Raw genomic sequence first — 20,402 nt, forward strand, 5'->3', positions numbered from 1 at the left:
ATAATCCTGTTTATTATTTTATTTTCTTTCAAGGTTATGAACATTATAGCGAAACAGAATGCCTTGCCATTCTAAGTCTGTTTCTTTACCATCTTATATATGTCATTCAAATTAGTATCAGCTCCCTGGGAATAATAAGAAAAAAACTTTCTTGTTTCATCAAATGTTTTTTGTTAACTCCAGTGGAATTATTAGAACAGAGCTGGTTTAACTACAGATTTACAGAAAACTTCATAATATGACTTCTCATTAAAAAGGAATTTAATTTCACAAGTATCTTGAACGCCTATTAGTCAACCTGACCACACTTCTTGTGTGGTTACACAGACGCACGTAAAGTAAGCAAAAGCAAACTTATTTCAGAAAATTGAGCATTCATTGTAAGACTGCCATCCTACAGCCTGTCTTAGGGAGATGCTGTTCCTGGTATCAGTCTCACGTTTCTGATACCATGTCTGACTTGTCATTACTCCAAGTAACTAGTCCCTATTCAAGTAACTTGTCCCTATCTCATTTCTACCTCTCCTTCCAATTTTCTGTCTGCATCTATTATTTTCTTTTATATGACTTGTCTGTGCAACCTCTGACCTTTCTTATCATTTTCTTCACAGTATTACTATGAAATTCTGGACTGATCACTGCTATATGAACCGCTGCAATCATTTCTGAATCTAGTATTGGTCTGTGGGACCTGCGAGCTTTGTGCCTTTTGAAGTTTAGCCTTCCTTATAATTAATATTATTTTTTGTAGCAATTAAACTATACACTGGCTGTTGACTTCCACAGGGGAATTATTAGTCCATTATGATATGAGCATGACAAATGAAAAATTAATTTGATATCTGAGGATATAGCCGTAAGAAATGGATTCATTCCCATCTGAGCAGCAATAAAGACAAAGAAGTGAGTTGGCTTCCCACCAGAAGGAAAAATGATTTTAATACTTAGAGACATATGCCTCACTACACCTAACAGCTTCTACATGTTTGTAAAGTCTTTGCCACAGTAGGAGATCAGCCAGTTTTGCAGACAATACGTTCTGTGACCTCAAATTCTAGTCCAGAAAACAAATATTTACGTCTTGGATGTTCTCTTCAGAGTTACAGTAGTTTACCAAGAACTTATATTGAAGGTTTTCGTCCTGTGGGGAAGAAGTGTTGTATTTCAGAAAACTGAGTTATGTTGTGCAGACAAAATTAATGGTGTTATAAAACGTTGTTATAATTACTCATGCAGAACTTGATTGATGCAGTATGTTCTGAAAGTCCTCACCATATTATTCATAACTATCTTCTTTCTAGAAGCAACAAAATGTTCTGACTATACAGTTTCCTTTCTGGGAAGAAGCTTTTTGCGTCTTGCTACAGTTTTCTAAATAGACTCTTTATACATTTAACAATAACACAAAAGCAATAAATTGTGATATAGAGTTTTTGAAGTATGCCAGCTAGGGCGGGCTGGTTTATGTATTAGAGCTGTCTACATTAAGAGAGGGGCATGAAGAAGTGTGTGGCAGTTGTGATATTCTTCATTGTGTCTGTACAGTGTAATAAAACCTGGTAGAGCTTTATCTATCTGTCCACAACTCTATAGTTTTAGTATTGCATTAGTATGAATTCTTGGAAAACAAAGACGGATGTTGCACATTATGCCAGAGGTATATGGGTTAGTAGGAAGTCTTGTGATTTTCTTTCATTAACATTTTCTCTCTTTGCTCTTGGAGTTTTGAAATTCATATGGCTTTGGTAGCAGTTATAGGGAGCCTATTAGATCAAAATGTTTTATTTTCTAGATTTTCTTTAGAAACTTTCTTGAATTTTTCTTTTGCTTAAAGACAGTTTATTTATTTATTCATTTACTTGTTTGTTTATTTGTTTGTTTTTCAGAGCTTGAGAGGCAGAGGGTAGACCATGCTCAGCTCTAACTGTAAACATACTGTACTGGGTACCAAAGGAACGAAGCCTTGCTAATTGAAGGCTATGGTGAGTGATGCTTGCTTTGATATTGTAATGTCAGTCTCTCATGAATGATTGTTTGTCTTCTATTGATGAAGGAATTTTTAATGCTTTTGTAGAAGCCTATCTATCGTGTATAGTACTGTGGATTTTCTGTATTTACTGGGTTTCAGTTTATTTCATAGAAAATAGGCTGGGAGGAGTGGTCCTTGAGAGCAGCTCGGCAGAGAAGGACCTGGGGGTCCTGATGGACGAGAGACTGAACATGAGCCAGCAGTGCGCTCTGGCAGCTCGAAAGGCAAATGGGATCCTGGGCTCCATCAGGAGAGGGGTGGTCAGCAGGGACAGGGAGGTGATTGTCCCTCTCTACTCGGCTCTTGTGAGGCCCCATCTGGAGTACTGTGTCCAGGTGTGGAGCCCTCAGTACAAGAAAGACATTGAGATTTTGGAAAGGGTCCAGAGGAGGGCGACTAAGATGATCAGGGGGCTGGAGCACCTCCCCTATGAGGACAGGCTGAGGGAGTTGGGCTTGTTCAGCCTGGAGAAGAGAAGGCTGCGGGGTGACCTCATGGCAGCCTATCAATACCTGAAGGGAACCTACACCCAGGAGGGGAGTAAACTCTTCAAAAGGGCTGACAACAGCAGGACTAGGGGAAATGGATCCAAGTTGAAGGAGGGAAGATTTAGGTTGGATGTTAGGGGGAAGTTCTATACAAGGAGAGTGGTTAGGCCCTGGAACGGGCTGCCCAGGGAGATTGTGGATGCCCCGTCCTTGGATGTGTTTAAGGCCAGGTTGGACGGGGTCCTGGGCAACCTGATCTGAATGTGTGTGTTTGGTGGCCCTGCTAGGCAGGGGGGTTGGAACTACATGATCCTTGAGGTCCCTTCCAACCCGGGTGATTCTGTGATTCTGTGATTCTGTGATTCTGTGATTCTGTGTGATTCTGTATCGAATGGCTACTGTTATCACATTCAGAACAACAGTGTATTTTCTGAATGGCTCCATCCCGTTATCTCTTCCTAGGGTATGTGTCTTCACTCATAATAACTTAATCTAAGTGCTGTAATATTTTAGTTAGTGTTGTCTGGGGTTTCAGTTTTACAATGTAGTGAATATTACCATGCCTTATGAAGAGCTAGACTATTAACCATTTATCTCATGCAGTACAGAACCATTCTGAGATCCCCGGCTAGCACTGCTAAATTTTCTTATGTAAATGAGTAGAATCATTTGAAATAACAATCTTGAGTAATGGCAATTATATGATTGTGTTGTCACAGCACTGCAATAGGAGCAATTAGCACTATCTCTCAAACTAAGATAAACATTCTGCCTCTGTGTTTGGAGTTTCAATGTCTCGATGGTGCTGTTATGAAAGAATGAGCAGTGATGCTTCTCATAGCTGTGATTTCATGAAAGATCAAGACACAGAGAGGATGAGCTTTGTGTTAATATGGATTTCAATTATGCAGAAGGAAAGCATATTGAATATGAGCACGAAAGCTCTCCAAAATAATAAAATTAGTATTCTAGACCTTGCTTGAGTAACCTAGGTATTCAATCTGCAAGCTCAGTTCCACTCTCTGTGTGTGCCTAAGGTCTTGCACAAAAGAACATTCATGTGTCCTGCTTGTGCTCTTTACTCATTGTGTAGTGTGAAAAATATACTGCAGATCATATTACTGTGTGGTTGTTTGGGCTTTTGTGGTTTCCTAATACTAACTGACTTGTCTGTAAAAGAAAACAATGCCAGGATTTTCAAGAATTCCAGCTTAAACACATGGGAGTTGGATGGAACATTTCCTCTGTTGTATGTCATAGAGTTTAATGGTCAGCTTTGATGGTCTGGTGTTCAGGCTCCATTTTTGCTACTAAAGTAATGAAGCAATGCACTGTTTCAGTTTCCAGCTACAGAAGAAAAATTCTTTCCAAACTTGTAGGAGTGTAGAAAAATAGGATTGGAAGAGCCTGAAGAAATAATTTAGGTTATCCTCCTGATGAAATCTGCTTGCTCCACAGTCTTTCTGACAGCAGTAGAAATTATTAGGTAACAGCCTGAAACAAACTGTCATATGAAAATCTGATTTATGTTCTGAGTGAAATGTAGCCTTATGCAGAAGCAAGCATAAAGCATCTGATTATCTATTAGAAACTTATGTAAAGAAATAGACGAACGTGATTCTGTTTGGTATGTGGGTGGAGATAGCTGCTAGTGAGAAAGGTTCCATGCAGAGAGGGATGAAAATCTAGTGGGAAAGAGCCTTTTGTAATTTAGCTCACAGCGTGATCTGCTTGACTTAGTATTTTTTGTCTAATGAATTAAATTTTCTTTACCTCATATATTACGTATTTTCACACTGCTGTCTGTATAGCAAGACAAATTGAGGTTAAACATATAAATGCTTTGCTCATAGCTGGTCATCATTAGGAGACCTGTGATTTATAGCTGGTCAAACTCTTGGATTTTCACGTAAATACACTAATGTTTCCAATTTTCTTAGTTTCATTTAGTAAGAATAGCCTAAAAGAGCTAAGAACAGATAATTTCTGAAAGCATATGCTGCAGACCAACTTGGAACTGTATTCAGAAGATTAGAGTAGTGTTTATTTTTATGCCTACTTGACTCTGTGCTGTTTCATTTTAGAGACTATATCTAGGGATTGCAAATATAACAGTTTTCTTTCTATAATCAGAAAAGTATGCCATTGGAGATGCTTCAGCTTTGAAGAGCAATCAATTAAATATACAAAAAACTAATGATAATGCTCCTGGATGAACAGGAACGAAGGCCGATGTGAATGATTACAGTACCCTTCACTCCTGTACATTTGACTGTTGTGTTGACTGGAGATCTATGTAGTGCATCTGGTTTGAAACAATATTTCTATTATCCTATACTACTGGGAACATATATAGATGGCCTTGTTCTCCATTACCAATAACGGACATTTACATTTATACCAGAGCGAAAACGTGTGCTTTTTTGGGTATATGTAGCAACTATACTGGGAAATGAAGTAGCAATGTTTTTCTTCCCTTTTCCCTTTTCCCATTCTTTTCCTATTTTTTTCTTTTCAATATACGTAAACACATTTCTGCTCTTGCCATTTTCAGCACTGAATTTTTTCTTTTATTTGACTAAAACCTGTCATCAATATATTTTAAATCATGCCCAGCTTGGAGTATAAGCTATACTAAATTGTATTGTAGCCAGATCCTAATTATATTTTGAATAGTTAAATAATTCTTTTTAGAGGCAGAAAAGGCCTCTTCCCGGGACCTGGCACTCTGATCAGCAACAGAGGTGGTTTTTCATAACAAACTGTGTGTGGAGTTTATAAACTCCAGCTTTGAATATGGAACTCCTTCTTCGCAGTCCTCACAAACAACGAAATGCAACTGTCATAATGAAGCACATAAATTTAAATATGCACATAATATTTAAATATAAATATAAACATAAATAAGTTACATGAAAACGCCTGTTTTATGTCTGAAAAACCACAGCATCTTTCGCTACAAACACCTTAGACCTTATTTCTGTGAGCACTGTTACATGAAAATTATCGGAATATACAGGTTATCATAAGGTATATAATTCTTTATTAGATTTGCAAACATGAAAGAACATGAAATGCTTCTTTCCTAAGTTGACATGCTGGTAGAAACAAGGAGTAACCAATGCATTGCCCTTGTAGCATGAGTCAGAGCTGGTAAGATACTGCACTTGCTGTAAGAACTGAAGCTGGATGCTTCATCTGCTAAAATTTTAAGAAATAAAATCTGTCTTAATTTGTCCTGAAGCTCTATGTACTCCAGTGAGTTCACACATCAGCATAACAATCTGCTTTCCTTACATATTGAGGCACTTTGTTATTTTACTTAATTTGTTATTTAATCTTCTGGATGCAAACCTCTGTAAAGTCCGAGCATTTCAGTGTGTTGCTGAGTGCAATCCCACAAGTACACCATTCCTGTTATTGTTGTGTGGAGCTGACAAAAGCAAGAGCAAAAATTATCACGTGTACTCATTTCAGAAATGGAATGCAATGAATAATATAAAATGCAGAATACTGTCTTAGACTCAGTGATTACTATTAAAACAGTTATGTTGTATCTTCCCCAATCAGTATTCAGTTCTATAGGTGTGGTTAATGGAGGATTCCTGAAGGCAGACAAGAACGATAATTATGACTTAATGTGAAGTAGATGAAGGCAGCTGTGGCAAATGGAAGTCAGTTAGCATTATTATTTCTAATTAATATGTAAGTAATAAAATCTCCTTTAATAGGCATGGAGAAATGTAGGGAAGAGCTTCTCTATTTTGTTATGGCATATGGTTACAAGAGCAGAGGAACAAGTATGGCTAATGGAACAATTGATGCATTTTATAAGCTCACTAAGGGCTGGAGTGAAAAGCTACATAGGATTTCAAGCAATCATTTTGGCTTAGATTTCTATTAAGAATTACTTACCAATTATGACTGCCTGGAAGCAGGTAAAAAAAATCCCAACCTGAAATCATTATCTCTTGGTTGTATAATTCTTCTAAAACAGTTTAAAAGGTTTCACACAGTGGATGTTTTGCCTTAATAAGGCATATCTTTTATTATTTGTTGAGCCTATTGCATTATAAGAGAATGACTATTGATTTCCTGACACTATGATCTCTGCTCTCAAAAGTGCAAGACCTTGCGTACTTCTGTTGTGACACAAAAAGTGGGAGCTATGAATATTTGAGAATTAACATTATGTTGATGGCTTATATAAGGTTCCTCTATTACTTGAATTTTAAGTTGTTTCAAATTTGGATGGAGAAAGAACGAAATTCATGAGTCCTTTCCCTTGCTTTCCCTTTCCCTCCCTTCCCTTCCCCCTTTTCATCCATCCCCAACCTTTCATCCATCTGTGTCTATTGAAGTCTATAAACATCACCAGTTCCACTTCAAAATAGCCTGTTAGCTATTTTTTCATCTGTATGCTAGTTTCTAAAGAGAAGAAATTAAATAGGTAGGTTGCTCAAAAAATGAAGCCTCCTTTTTATTTCCATGGGAACTACAACAGCAGCACCCACTGCCTCACTGTGCTCCTCTGTTTGGTCTCCATCAAAATTCAGCAAGTATCCATGAATGTGAACGGGTGCCATTTTTGCTGCATGGAAGAATTCAGTGTCACACCTTTGGCTCATACGTACTTCCGTGTCAGGCACTGTTCTGTCAGATGGCAAAAAATGTACTGGAATATTAGTAGGAAGGTTTGAGCTCTACTGCCATACTGCCAACATCATCAAACAGAAGGCATTACTTTTGGAGCAGCCCTTGTATATTAATAGTTCTCTAAGTCCTCTTACCTGAATCTCATTTTTACACTTCCATAACTTAAAAACAGAGAAATTCAAAAATATTTTTAGGTGCAACTTATTAGGGAAAAGAAATGCCGAAGACAAAGGACTAACATATAAGATGTACAATTACAATTTCTGATTAACATTCATTTTCGATGAAAGCTTGCAACGAACAAGATCACTTGAATTTACAAAGCGTGGTACAGATGTGACAAAAAAGAGGTAAGAAAAATATACACATTTCATAATTATTAAATTCACATTTTAAAGCAAAATATAGACATTTGAACACTTAGAAGGCATTAGAGTCAGCTTTGAACATATTAGATATACTTAGATAATGTATTGGTTAATAAAGTTCTGAGAAGAGTGAAAAAGGGCATATGAGTAAGCTTGATAGAGAGAGGCATCCTCTGGCTTAGGACTCTCCCTGTTCTTCCCCTGGTCCCACCTCCTTTGGGGAAGAGAAAGTGCATTTCTCAGATAAAAAACTGGCCACAAGAAATGGAAGAGGCTGCCTGGCAACAAGGTGAGGAAGTACTGTGACACACTAAGCCTACGTTGGATAACAGGTTCACAGTTTTCCATGGTAATGTGGTGCGCTCCTGAACCCTTCTGAACTTCACCTGAACCCAACACTTGAGCACTATAAGAGCTTCTATAATTCTTCTATAATCTACCTTAGAAGTGCCCTTCCAAGTCATGTGCCTTCCATATCGCTAGAAAATGCCCCCCCAGTAAATTACCTTAAGAGCACTAAATGCTTTCAGAGGAGGAGGAGAATGAGTGAGTGAGGCAGAAAAGGAAGAAAAGTACCTACATCTCTGAACTGATATCACTAGTTCCTATAAAAACAGTACAAATAAAATTAGCTAAATGCTTGGTGAGGGATGGCAGAGCTTTTGTTCAAGCATGCTTATCTCAACAAGATAAGCTTTTTTCACTAGCTAGAGTTCTATGCATGTGCGCTGATATAAATAGAAATATTCTAAAATAGCACAGTTTGACATGTTGGTATAAAAGTTTTACTTATTGGGTGTTTTTAGTGAATTCAGCTTACATTATGACAACCTGACAAATTATTTCCCATAGACTGTCGGATTTTGCAGAAGTAAAAATGAGCAAAATTAGCCTTTGGGAAAACTTGAAGCATGTGAATTTGTCTACCGTCTGTTAAAAAGAAAGTTTTCCTTTTTAAGAAAGAAATGTCAGAAGCATTTCTTAGATTGTTACTTAAAGTTCAGATCCAACCTTTCAAGACAAAGGTGCACCCATCTTTGCTTTTCTAAGTACATGGCCATGATGAGACTAGTGCTATTACATTCAATGTTTCTCATGGAATTCTTGAGGATACAGCCGTGATGAGTGTAGCTGCACAGTACTGAAGAGATGAGAAAGAGCTCAGAAAAAGTAAATTTATCTTGCTTTTGAGGCAGACGAACCTTTGAGTACTCAGCTTACACATTCACACAGTTTTTATGTGAATACATACAAACGCTGAGAAATGTGGTAAAAATTTACTATTTCTCTGCCTCTTCTTTTGTTTGGAGAAAACAACATACAAACCTCTCTTTTAGAATTCACCACAGTGTTTTTTCATTTCTGGAGAAATAAAAATTGGGCTAGGCTTTGAAGTACTTTACTAGCCCTATTTCTCTCTTGTTTGTGTGGGAATATGTATGGTACAGTTTAGTGGGCCTTTTGCACATTGCATATCTTAAAAAAGTCATGTAAACACAATATTGCTCTAGTTTTGGAGCTCTAATATTATGTTACTTTATGGTTACCCAGCATTTTCAATAGTGGAGGCCCATGATGAGGATTAAATTGTGAGAAGCTGTGCTGATGGCCACCTGCGTGGTCTCAGGTTCTTTGTGTTAACAAAAACAAGCCGTTGCCGTAACGATATATAGAATGCACCTGTGTCAGAATAGAGTTTAATTGGGCTGGTGCTCTTTCTCCACTAGTCATAAATAGGAGATGCTGATTAGAGGTTGTGAACCTGGTCCTCATCTGCAAATCATTCCCCTTAACTGCTGAAGGCACTGGGTGAAGGGTAAGTATTTGCTATATTTTTTTTTTTTTTGTCTTTGTAATTGTTCTTTCCAGCTCGGTTTTTAGAAAGAGATTTTGCTTGTTGTTTTTTTTTTGCTGAATCAAAGTTAAATTGTCTTTGCTGTTACACAACTGAAATCCACTGTGTCTTGTACATGTTACAGAGCTGATGTCTTTCTGTGTGTAGCTTTAAACGTATTGAACTGTAGTTCAAGAAGTTGCAAGTAGTGAATGTACTTGGAAAGTATCCTTTATTGGGAAGAAAAACATATACTTTATGAATTGCTTAGAAGTTTTATGTAAAACAATTACTTCCAGAGCTGCAGGTATTTTAATTTCCCCTTGTGATAGATAATTTAAATACTTGATGTTAATGAAGTTGATTGTGGATCACCCCTATGTTATAGGATACAGGTTTAAGTGTTTAGCAGTGAAAGCTCTGAGGACTGAAACTGATCACCAGTTTATTCATAATTTCATCCAAGGTCAATGATGCTGCAGGAATTTGTTTTGTCTGAGTTTGTAAGATGAGTTCTTTTTAATATATGCAATTGAATCAATGGGTGCTGTTACTGCTAAGAGGCTAGAATTGAAGTCATCAGAACTCTCTGTAATTGAAATATTTTCACACATGCTTAGCTCTTTCAATCTGTTTGTTTCAGAAACTTGTTTTCCCTGTCTTTCGTTTGCATCTTTCTTTTTTCATGTTGTATTCTGTTCTCTGATCATTTCAGAATTTCCACACTTTTTTTCTTTCTTTGTTTTTATACAGTAGAACTGAATAACCCCAGAATAGTTGCATTTTTTTTACTTTTTACTTAAGCTCTGATTTGTCCTGTTGGAACTCTGTGTAGGTGGTTGTCTACTTCAGAAAGCTACTACTGTGATCATGTTCACCTGTGCTGCAAAAGCTCAGGACTGCAATTTTAGAGTTCTAGTTCATTCTAATGGAAGAAGAAGTTGCAGCTGTGGCTCTAGTGGCTTTGTTTTTTCTATGATTCTACTAGCCCTGCTAGCTTACTGTGTAGTTTTCCAGAAATGTGGCTTTTTCAGAAAGCTATCTCAATGCTTTTATTTTACAACAGTTCTTTCTAGTCCCTGGTCTTCAGTTATCTGATAATTCTTAGATCCATCAAATAGTTCTGGCTGTAGGTATGTGTAATTTATTCTGTGAAGAAGAAAGAGGAGACTTTTGTCAGAGAAGAGGTAATGTGGAATGGCATTAGAAGGTTAAATTCTTTAGTATTGTAAATAAGAGTTTCCTTACTACTTGCTGATTCCAAGAATTGCTGTTTATGGAAGGCTTGTATCAGAATAAGTACTAAGTTTTTTTGTTTGTTTGTTTTTGTTTTTATATGATTATTAATACTTAAAGAAGTTAAATCATTCATCCATAAGAAACGTGTAATGGTGGAAAAGATGATAATGTGGTCCTGGAGAAATGTGTAAGAAGAGATTACAACTCTGACAAAAAGAACAGTTAAGAAATGCAGAATGTTGGAATCAACTTGGTGGTGGTGGAACAGAGATTCAGTGCACTGTGATCTCACAGAAACTTACTTTCTCATTTCTAGCTGCTGGAACTGCATGTGGCAGTGCTTAAGTGGGAGCATTCTAAAGGGTTTAAACAAGATAATCGAAGCTGTGTATGCAGGCCTATCTCTAGACAGAATAAGCAGAGAAAGCTCTATGAGTTGAATCAGTTTGAACAATTTATCCATAGAAATAAAAAGGAGCTCTTCTTTGATTTCCCTGGAAAGCTGCCTGGATTAGTCTAGCACTTTCCTTGAATTTTTAATCTCCACATGGAAGTGTATAGACATTATTTCTACCTGTAGTAAAGAATCTATTCCCTTTATTCTTGTTTTGGTTTGTTCTCTTGTTCCATCAAAGCTAAGTGAAAATTTGTCCACGTAGATGTATTTCCAGGAAGTTATATTACGTTATAGATGGGTCAGAAGTATTCCTAGTAAAGTCAGCATTCATGTCAATGGTGACTGCTTCTTTTCCAGGTTCGTTTTGATTTCGTGTGACCATGAAGTCTGATTTTCATAACAAATTCCTTGCCCTCACCAAAGGTCACATTGACCTAAAAATGTATTATTCGATACTTCCTCTTGGCTTTATTTTCTCAAGCTAGCTGGCTTAGAGTTATTTGAGTTGTAATTAGACCATTAATAAATCACATTCTATCGCTTACATTCGCTCTTGATTGCTTGAGAGAAAACATCAGATTAGGCTGCAAGAAAGCAGTCAGGGCTGGCAGCTCCAGGAGAGAAGGTGAGCCCAGAGCTAAGCGCAGTAGGCTGGCAGCACCTAAGTGAGGTATGTAAAGCAGGGCTGGTGAGGGGAGCCTGGGTCAGTCAGTCAGGATGGCTGGGCAAGGTCACCAGGAGAGGCTGGGTGTCAACACAGATGGAGGCCTGGATCAGCATGGTGTGCTGCAGGAGTTGTAGCTTGTGCAGGGACCAAGTGGTCAGTGATAGCTTAAAAGCAGCTCCCACAGGAAGGACACTGGGCCGCAGCAGTGCCTGGATGTTCTCTGAGATCAGCAAAGGAAGGGTGGCAGCCTGCAGCTGCGCTGTCTGCCTCTCAGCCTGGAGCCAGGCAGGCAAACCTTGTGGAGAGAAATGCTTTTAAGGCATTTGCGTAGACTTTGCAATTCTTACGCTTTTAAGAAGCACTGAACACTGGTTTATCTAATTATTGGTTTCTATTTTTCTTTAATTTCTAATGACTCTTTAGAATTGGGTCCTTGATTTTTCTGAGCCTATTAGAAGCTGAGGATCCTTGACAAAATCATGTTCTTGGGAATTAGATTTTCTTTGCTTTTTTTTTTTTTTTTTTTTTTTTTTTTTTTTTTTTATAAATATTCTCCAAGATTACTGTAATTCTTCTGCTAATGTTCTGGTACCTGCAGCACTGTCATGTGAAGGATGACCCATGTCCAACATGTACATTATATTTGTTCATTCTGTGTTCTGTTTTGTTGATAGCAGGTAGTAGTGTCTGCAGGAGATGTTCACAGCTGTGTACAGGGAAACAGAGTCATTTAGTTCTGTGAGATGCTGATCTCCTAGCCAGGCTGTCTTAAATTTGTTGTGATTGCAGTTGCTCTTATTTTCAGTCAGCCAGAGCAGTTGTGGTGGATTTTTTTTTTTTTTTTTTTGTTGCTGTTGTTTTCTTTGGTTTTGTAAACAAAGAGCTTTGAAATCTAAGTGAAACCGACTTGTCAAGAAAAATTATTTTATTTTTCTCTTCAGTTAGCTTAGGATTTTAATTTTGTCCTAGCTTAAAAGAGAATACAGAGAAATAGAGAGAACAAAGGAAGGCTGTAAGCATCAAAGAACCCAACGTTTCAACAATCTGCAATCTCGGGGTATGAGTCTTGAATTTTAAAGCATTCAGTGCTATCAGTTTAGGGTATTCTCTCAATTTTCATTTTCTGCATGGCTTCTGCTTCTCTCTGTCTTACATGGTATGCCAACACTTCAGTTGTGGTGAAGTGGCTTAAATGGATCATGGTGTGTGCTGAGAACAAGAATACCTTGATTTTCTCCATTTTTCTGTTGTGGAACTGTATGTATCTGGAATGCACTGAATTAACTGTGGAAGCATTTACTACATGCTGTATATGGGAGGACTGTATTAGGTACCAGTTATTGCTTCTTACTAATAGTAAATATTCTCTAATGGTCAATTTAAAATATAGCTAATCTTTGTAATAGGTGTGGGAAATGAGTATTGAGTGGGAATTTAAGCCTTTTCCATAAACAAGCACAGTCAACTTTGAAGAAAACTTAGAAATATCTATCAAGATGGCTGTGATGATACGAGTGCATGCAATTCAGCTTGTGCCATAACAAACTTATGTGGGAGCAAGAAGTAAAATGTGAGAAGAACTTGAATACCTAAGCTTTCAAAATACTCTTATGTAGATAATAAAGGAGAAAAATGGGTCCTATGTTTCCTGATAAATTTAGGATATCTTCTGTCACCGCTTAAACTCTTGCATGATTACAGTTCTCTCTGAACATCAGCTTCGATACAAGTCATGGCATTGAAAGCAACTATAAAAGGATATGGATCAGAAGAGCTTTTAACTTAGTTTTTTAAACCTTTTTGCTTTGACTTTATTTAGTGTTTTAAACCTGTGATTGGTGTCACTTTTGCTTACAAAAGTAAGCAGTATAACTGCTAGGAGGTTAAGCTTAGCTTTCCTTAATTGAACCTTTCCCCCATTTGTTGTTGTTTGCTTTGGCTATTGAACAGAAAAGTTAAAGCAGTTTTAAATCTACCACCTGTCGTTCTCATTTATTTTCTCCACGTTGTGTACATGTTTTTTTTTTTTTTTTTTTTTTTTTTTTCTCCATATAAATACCATGCCTCTTCTGGATTGTATTTCCTTTTATTGGAAAGGACTTGGATGCCTTTCCTAAAGCAGAAGCATCCCCTCCCACAGAACAAGAACAAAAGCACCAAGTTTTACCAGTAGCATGAATTTCTATGCTTCTGCTTAAGAAACCCTTTAGTGTTGTGTGTTTTTTGTTAAGAGAAAAAAAAAAAGTGGCATTTTGAAGCTTTTACTAAGTCAGTGTTTTATGTGATACAGTCCTGTCAGTTCTCTTGTCTGAATAAACAGTTTTAGGTCTTAGGTAAGAGTGAGATAAATGAAGACTTAGCCTGGCAATTCTTAGTTGCTTTGCTGTTGCTGGCTTTCAGCCATAGAAACATGGAGTAAATGTAGAGTAAACATGAAGGGCTTTTCTTCTTATCCTTTGCGTTTGATCATAGAGGTTCTAAACTGATTTTTGCAGCTAGAAAGCAATACAGTGACCCAACAGAATTTCTGAACTTGTATGCAATGACCTCTGCCGTTCTGAGCAGAACAGCAATATAGATGTACTTAGATTTACTGTGTTGGAGGTAGTGATTACATCCTGTTAATTTTACTTTGACTTACATAAGCATTTAAAACTGTCAAAATATGCTACTAATAAAACAAATTGTATTGCAGTAAATCAGATCCATGTTAGACCATTGCCTCATGCATAAAATCGTGTTGTTAATGTAGCACAAAAAAAAAAAAGGTTCTAAAAAAGATCTAGTTTTATGCTTTTTATGCTTCTCAGTTTGTGTGTGTTATTTTTAAGAACTTAAGCATTACTTACACCACAAAAAAAAAAAAAAAGAAGAAGAGAAACTTGAGAATAACCTATAGAATTGTTTCGTGAGTTGATGCCAGTAAAAATTTTAAGATAATTTCTTAACAGTTCAGTCCTGATTCCAGGTTTGTGCTCTTCATAAAGGAGATATGAAGGTTTGCTTGCTTGACTCTATCTGTAGATAAGAAAGCTTGTCCATCTCTGACTGTGAGTAGTACTGGATTATGGAATAGATAATGCATGAGTATGTGAACACTGAAAGAAATTACCCTAAAATGTGATCTTGGGTTATTTTGATTTTTCAGAATACATAAAACTAAAAATTAAGGTTTTTTTAATTTGCTTTTATTTTTATCCCAGAGCGAGGGTCTTGTAATTTGTTATTGGAATAAAGTGGAAAAAGCATAAATATCTAAGCACTTATGTGTTTGAAGTGCTTTTTTAAGCCAGTGGCATATACGTCTTCAATATTTTTGTGCTGCTTGTTATCTGGAAAACACTGTTGTTGAAACAGGACTGCAAACATTATGCTGATGGGTATCTTGTATTTCTTTCTGCCACACTGCTCTTGGAAAAGCATGACTCTATATCCCAGGTGTTGTAATGCTCCAGGATTTGCTAGTTAGATGCAATCCAAGAATGCAAATTCTTGTGCATCACAGTCTCCTAAGCTGCACAGATGAAGGTGTCTTTGAGAATCCAGTTCTTCAGTTACTAAAGTTTTAGTGTAATGTCAGTAAAGGAGGGTTTGCGTAGATTTGATAAGCGTACTGGTTGAGGATCAAAATGTAGCAATACAGACTGTTAGTATAACTGTAAGAATTACTTTTTCTCTTTTGCACCCCTTTTTGCTGTTCCTTGAATTAAGTAGCATTTACTTCGATATCAGTACTGTCATTTCTTTTGTGTTCAATCTTAGGGCTCAAGGGAAAATATAATGAATCATCCAGAAATGAATCCATGTCAATGTCACTAACTACAAGTCAATGGAGAATATCTGTCAACCTGGAAATAATATAAGATCTTTTTTTCCCATCGTCTACACAAAAATGATCATCTTAATTCACGTAATTTTTATCCTTACTCTCATGGGAACTTGGGAAATTTTTGCAGCTATGTAGTAGAGTTCTTGAATTACCAACTGATGAACTGAGACCATATTTTATCTTTGTTCTAGATAGCTGAGCAATTCAATCTGTTAATTCTGTTAAGTAGATAGACCTATCCTGATTCATTGTTCATCATCTGACCCTTTACTATTTTTGTCATTTTTGAGACTGAAGTGTGGCAATCTCTCTAGTGTAAATCCTGAGTGTGTTCATATATGACTTCCAAGACTCACACCTTCAAAAAGATCAGAGTACTTACCAGAAGAGAATGAAATAATTTTATATTAATCTGCTCAATGAATAACTTTTTTTTTTTATTAGTTGAGATCATTTCATGACTTGGCATTCATTGAACCCTGAGTTCTTAATGAACTTTGAGAAAGCATAGAATCTTAAGCCTTCAGATTAATTTTTGTTTCTTGATGTGCTTTGCTGTCTACGAGGAGAAACATTTAATTTCCTGAACACTGGAAGTCCTCTTTGAGAAAAGAATTCCATTCTTTATACTGCTATTATGATTTTCAGTACTTAATGACCTTCTCAGGCACATACATACATATATATTTATATAAAAGGATTTTTGTGAATACATGTGGGGGATGCTATTGATCACCAGTTTGTTCAGCTTGTATTTTAAGTGTAAATACAGTAATCTAGACTGAAGCACAAATAGCCTTGACAGAATTTTTAGTGTTTTGAAGAGTCATAAATGCCTCTTACACTTGCAAAATAGATAAACCATCCTAGAAGCATGCACAAGTTCAAATGTATTGGTTTCAAAAGAGCCAATTGCTGTTAAGTGTCAAACATTTCTTGACTTCTGGCAAAGGACGCAGTGTTGGAGGCTGGCTCTGCATCAGTTTTCTCTTATGGATTCAGCAATAACTTTCTATAGTTAGTAGTTACTAAAGCAAATGTTTTATAATATTTATTAACTGACTTATAAAAAGTAAAATCCTTTATTATTAGTGATTATTTCGTAATTAGTAGACCAGCTCTGAGCTTTGCCTTTTGCACTCAGTTAAAGCTGGTTTGTTGCCTTCATTTGTTTGGGGCTGCTAGATCCTGTCTCATGTTTCGGATACTGTCCACTTTGTCACTTGGGCAACATCTATGGAATTCTTTGGACCCATATCTTCCATAAAAATATACTGTACTTTTTGGTAGAATTTTAAATATTTCTGTACAAGATTGTAACTTATTTATTAGCTTCCTTTTAGATTAAAAGCATGTTTCTAATAAAGGCAGTAGAAAGATTTCTATCGGTCTTGGAGAAAAATAATTGTATTTTAAAATTTCATTTATGACTTTGTGCTCACAAACTGTAAGATAGCTATGGCTGCCCAAATAAACCCAAACAACAGGAGAACAAAGAACAAGCTTAATGTCTTTGCACTTTCTGGCCCATCAGCCTTTACTCTCTATGCAAGAAGTGCTTCTAGATGATTAGACAATGAGTAGCAATGCTTCTCGTACGGAATGGCTATTAGCATAGGCAGAAATCATGTTACAGAGAAATTATTGTAAGAAGAAGGGAGAGAATGTGAACTTATATGAATTTAACTTGAAAAAAGTGTAATGCAACCAGATGACAATATAACAAGAGTGTATTAACCATCTGTCAATTTCTGTAGTTACACTATTAAGAAATCATTCATTTCAGGCTCGTTTGCAAACAAGTATTTTACAAGCAGGGTAGGAAAATGACTTAGGAAATCTTAAAAAGGCATTCGCAGTATTTGACTGATTGTACTTGATTAGCCTCCCTGTATGTATGGATATATTTTGCTCGAAGTGTAGAACTCCAAATCTAAGATACGTCTGTAGCCATTTTTGTCTAGGGTTAACCAAACCCTTCACTGACTGTTCGCTGATTCCTGACTTTGACCTAAGAATTTATTACTGATGATATTAATATTTTTTTCTTGGAATGATAGAGTTCATTAATTGCAACAGGTTAGAGTAATTATGGTGTAATAGGTTTTTTTTTTTTTTTACTAGAAAGGAATAGCTATATTATGATGTCAGTATAGTATTCTACTCAACTGAGTTTATACTAATAATCAGTACAGATCATTTGCTGTGTGTGGATAGCGTAAGTAGAAGAAACCCTTTAGTCTTTAAGGCTTTCGTTAACTGTCTCAAAGTAATTTCTAATTAATTTCAAAGTAATTTCTAAATAAACAACTCTGTTTATTCAGAATGTAACTACACAGTGGGAAATCAGGGAGTGTTCTGAATAACAGAAGGTCTTGTTGGAAAGGAAAGATCCCTGTGTGCTTTTGGACACAACTATATTCAGATGACCTATATGTGTTGATTTTGATGCCTTGGATGCATAGACATTAGGGAGAGACGGTGCAGGGAAATGACCCTTGGGAGCAACGTGTCTCTCTCTCTCTGTTGGTTTTAGTAATTCTCCAATTCCTCATCTCAGTTAAGAGGACAGAATTATATATGTTGAAAATGCCTATGTTCTCCAGCTCACAAAACAGTTGAAGCATGAGCAGGTGGTGGGAACATCTGTTTCATACTTTCTGAAAGTTGTGAAGGAGTTTTCTTCTTTTGATCTGTTACTGGATGGCTTCTTTCTGAAATGTCACATACTTCCACAATATGTTTTCTCTTACGATCTTATGCTTCTGTTTAGATAATCACTGATCTCAATACTGTGTAGTATTTGTCTTCTCTGAATCTAGAAACAGCCTTAGTATGAAGTATTTATCAGTGCCAGAGATGTAAAGCCCAAACTGCTGTTAAGTATTCCTGGTGCTAAGAGTAAATGGAATAATATTCTACCTTATATAAAAGCTTGTGTCAGTCCGGGCTATTTTAATTTATGAAAAGCAGGTCCTGAGAGTGATTAACAGTAAAAAAGGTCTTAAGATTTTGCAAAATATACTCTGTAATATAAATGTGAACTAAACTACTGCACTGTTCTGTCCAGTTTGCATATCAAAAGTAATCTTTTCTGACACCAGCAGTGATGAAATATCTGTCCAGAGTTGTCATTATCAGTCTGTAATCAGTGTGTGTATATTACTTTCATTATAATTTTATTACTTTTATTATTATTTTACTTGTATTAGCGTATAGAGTAATTATGAATAGTATGCAACCACCACGGTTATTGTAGTATGTATTTGACCATACCTTCCCTAAGTTAATAGAAATTCTTAAGGGAAGCCATCTAAGCAGTTTCTGGCCCCAACCACAAGATAACAAATGTGTTGCATCGTTGTACTCAAAAATGCCTTTCTAACTAAACACCAACTTTTATAGGTACTTCTTTGAGTAGCTTTGAATTTTTCAGATCTAATTTTTCAGATTCATTTTCATGTGACAAACCCTGAGAAACAGTTTTTCAGTTGTATTTCCTGTTTTTAGAATTACTGGAAGTTTGGAGTCTTTCAGAACAGTTCTGACTCAGAAAAGAAATAAGCAGGGTAAGGTTGAGGAAGAGCACGATAAATATTTCAGTATTTTTGTAAGGCTTTACTTAATAAAGGCAGAGATGGCTACCTAAGCTGTGCCTGCTATAACTGCGTGAGGCAACAAACCATACAAAATGGGAAAAATAATCCAGCGTAGTGACTGCTCATTGATATGTGCACAAGAATAAGTATGTACAAAGATGTATGTGATTGAAGCCCAAATGTGTAAGTGACAGAGTTGAAGAGTGCAGAAGGTTGAATATAACACACAGTGTGAAAAAGATTCACCTTCACTTGTCTAACAGTATAATGGCATAGTGTCAGAAATCTCATGCACAATTCTAGGCTTTCTTGTAAGTTAGTTTTCTCTAGGTGTGGATTTTTTCACTTTGAGGATAGTATATTTTAGCCATACTGAGATGTTGAGAAGATAAAATTGAAGGAATTTCAGAAAGGCAGTGAGGTGCTAGGATACTGACTGCACATACTTTTAGATACCAAGAGCAGCATCATTCTAGACTGACTTCTGAAAAATCAGGTAATGGCGTTTATGTAGGCAGCTTTCAGGAAAAGTATGGTAAGATAATTTTTCTAGTAAGTGCAGTTAACTAAAATGTGTAAGATTTGAATGAAAATGAATACAGGCTGAATGGCTGATTTTGGAGACTTATTTTTACCAAGTCTGTTTGCCTGCTCCAAATTAGATTTCAAAAGTAACACTGTGCTCAACCTGGCTGGAATCTATATTTTGTTGAATTACATATAGAATTTAAAATTAGAAAAAGAGTAATTGCAAATCATTCAATATCAGCCATGCATTATTATGATATATTTAACCATAAGATTTATAGTTTATTTTAGGACAAGGCCTGTAATTGTGATTCCTTTCGCCAGTGTTAAGAACATCCTTCTAGAATCACATGATAAGCTTTAAGCCTACAATGAAAATGGATTTTTAAAAATTTCTTTTATGTGGGAGGCAAATAATACAAATGGTTCCAGAGTTTACCTTATTATTTCTAATAGAACACAGTTCTATAGTCACGCATTTTGGTTATCCATTTCAAACAATGGGCAGTTGAGCTTTCACAAAACAATTTATTTTATCAACTTAATAGTGAGTATAAGCACAAAGTATTAGTGTGCAATTATGTATTTAATGTAATCCAATTATTCCTTATTGAAATTTGCACTTGCATTATGCATATGCTGTTTTGATTTGGCTAATTGGTTTTGATGGTCCTGTATGAAGCAACTCATTTACCTCAAGATTTTCATTATAAATCTTAATACCTACTTCAGTAGTGATATTTTACCTCTACTGACGTCAGTGACAGA

General features: G+C 36.2%; 1 long non-coding RNA gene across 1 annotated transcript in view; it reads left to right on the plus strand.

Annotated features, from left to right (window-relative positions):
• Positions 1 to 1,909: 1,909 nt before the first annotated feature.
• LOC122162353 overlaps positions 1,910 to 20,402 on the plus strand; it is a 91,847-nt gene continuing 73,354 nt past the window's right edge. Inside the window, exon 1 of the long non-coding RNA XR_006169498.1 lies at positions 1,910 to 1,982. This is a non-coding gene — a long non-coding RNA (uncharacterized LOC122162353). The remainder of the gene's footprint in view (positions 1,983 to 20,402) is intronic.

This window comes from Centrocercus urophasianus, unplaced genomic scaffold (genome assembly GCF_019232065.1).
Source record: "Centrocercus urophasianus isolate 14NV4802_14NV808 unplaced genomic scaffold, USGS_Curo_1.0 seq_20, whole genome shotgun sequence".
In the NCBI taxonomy this organism is placed as follows: Eukaryota; Metazoa; Chordata; class Aves; order Galliformes; family Phasianidae; genus Centrocercus; species Centrocercus urophasianus.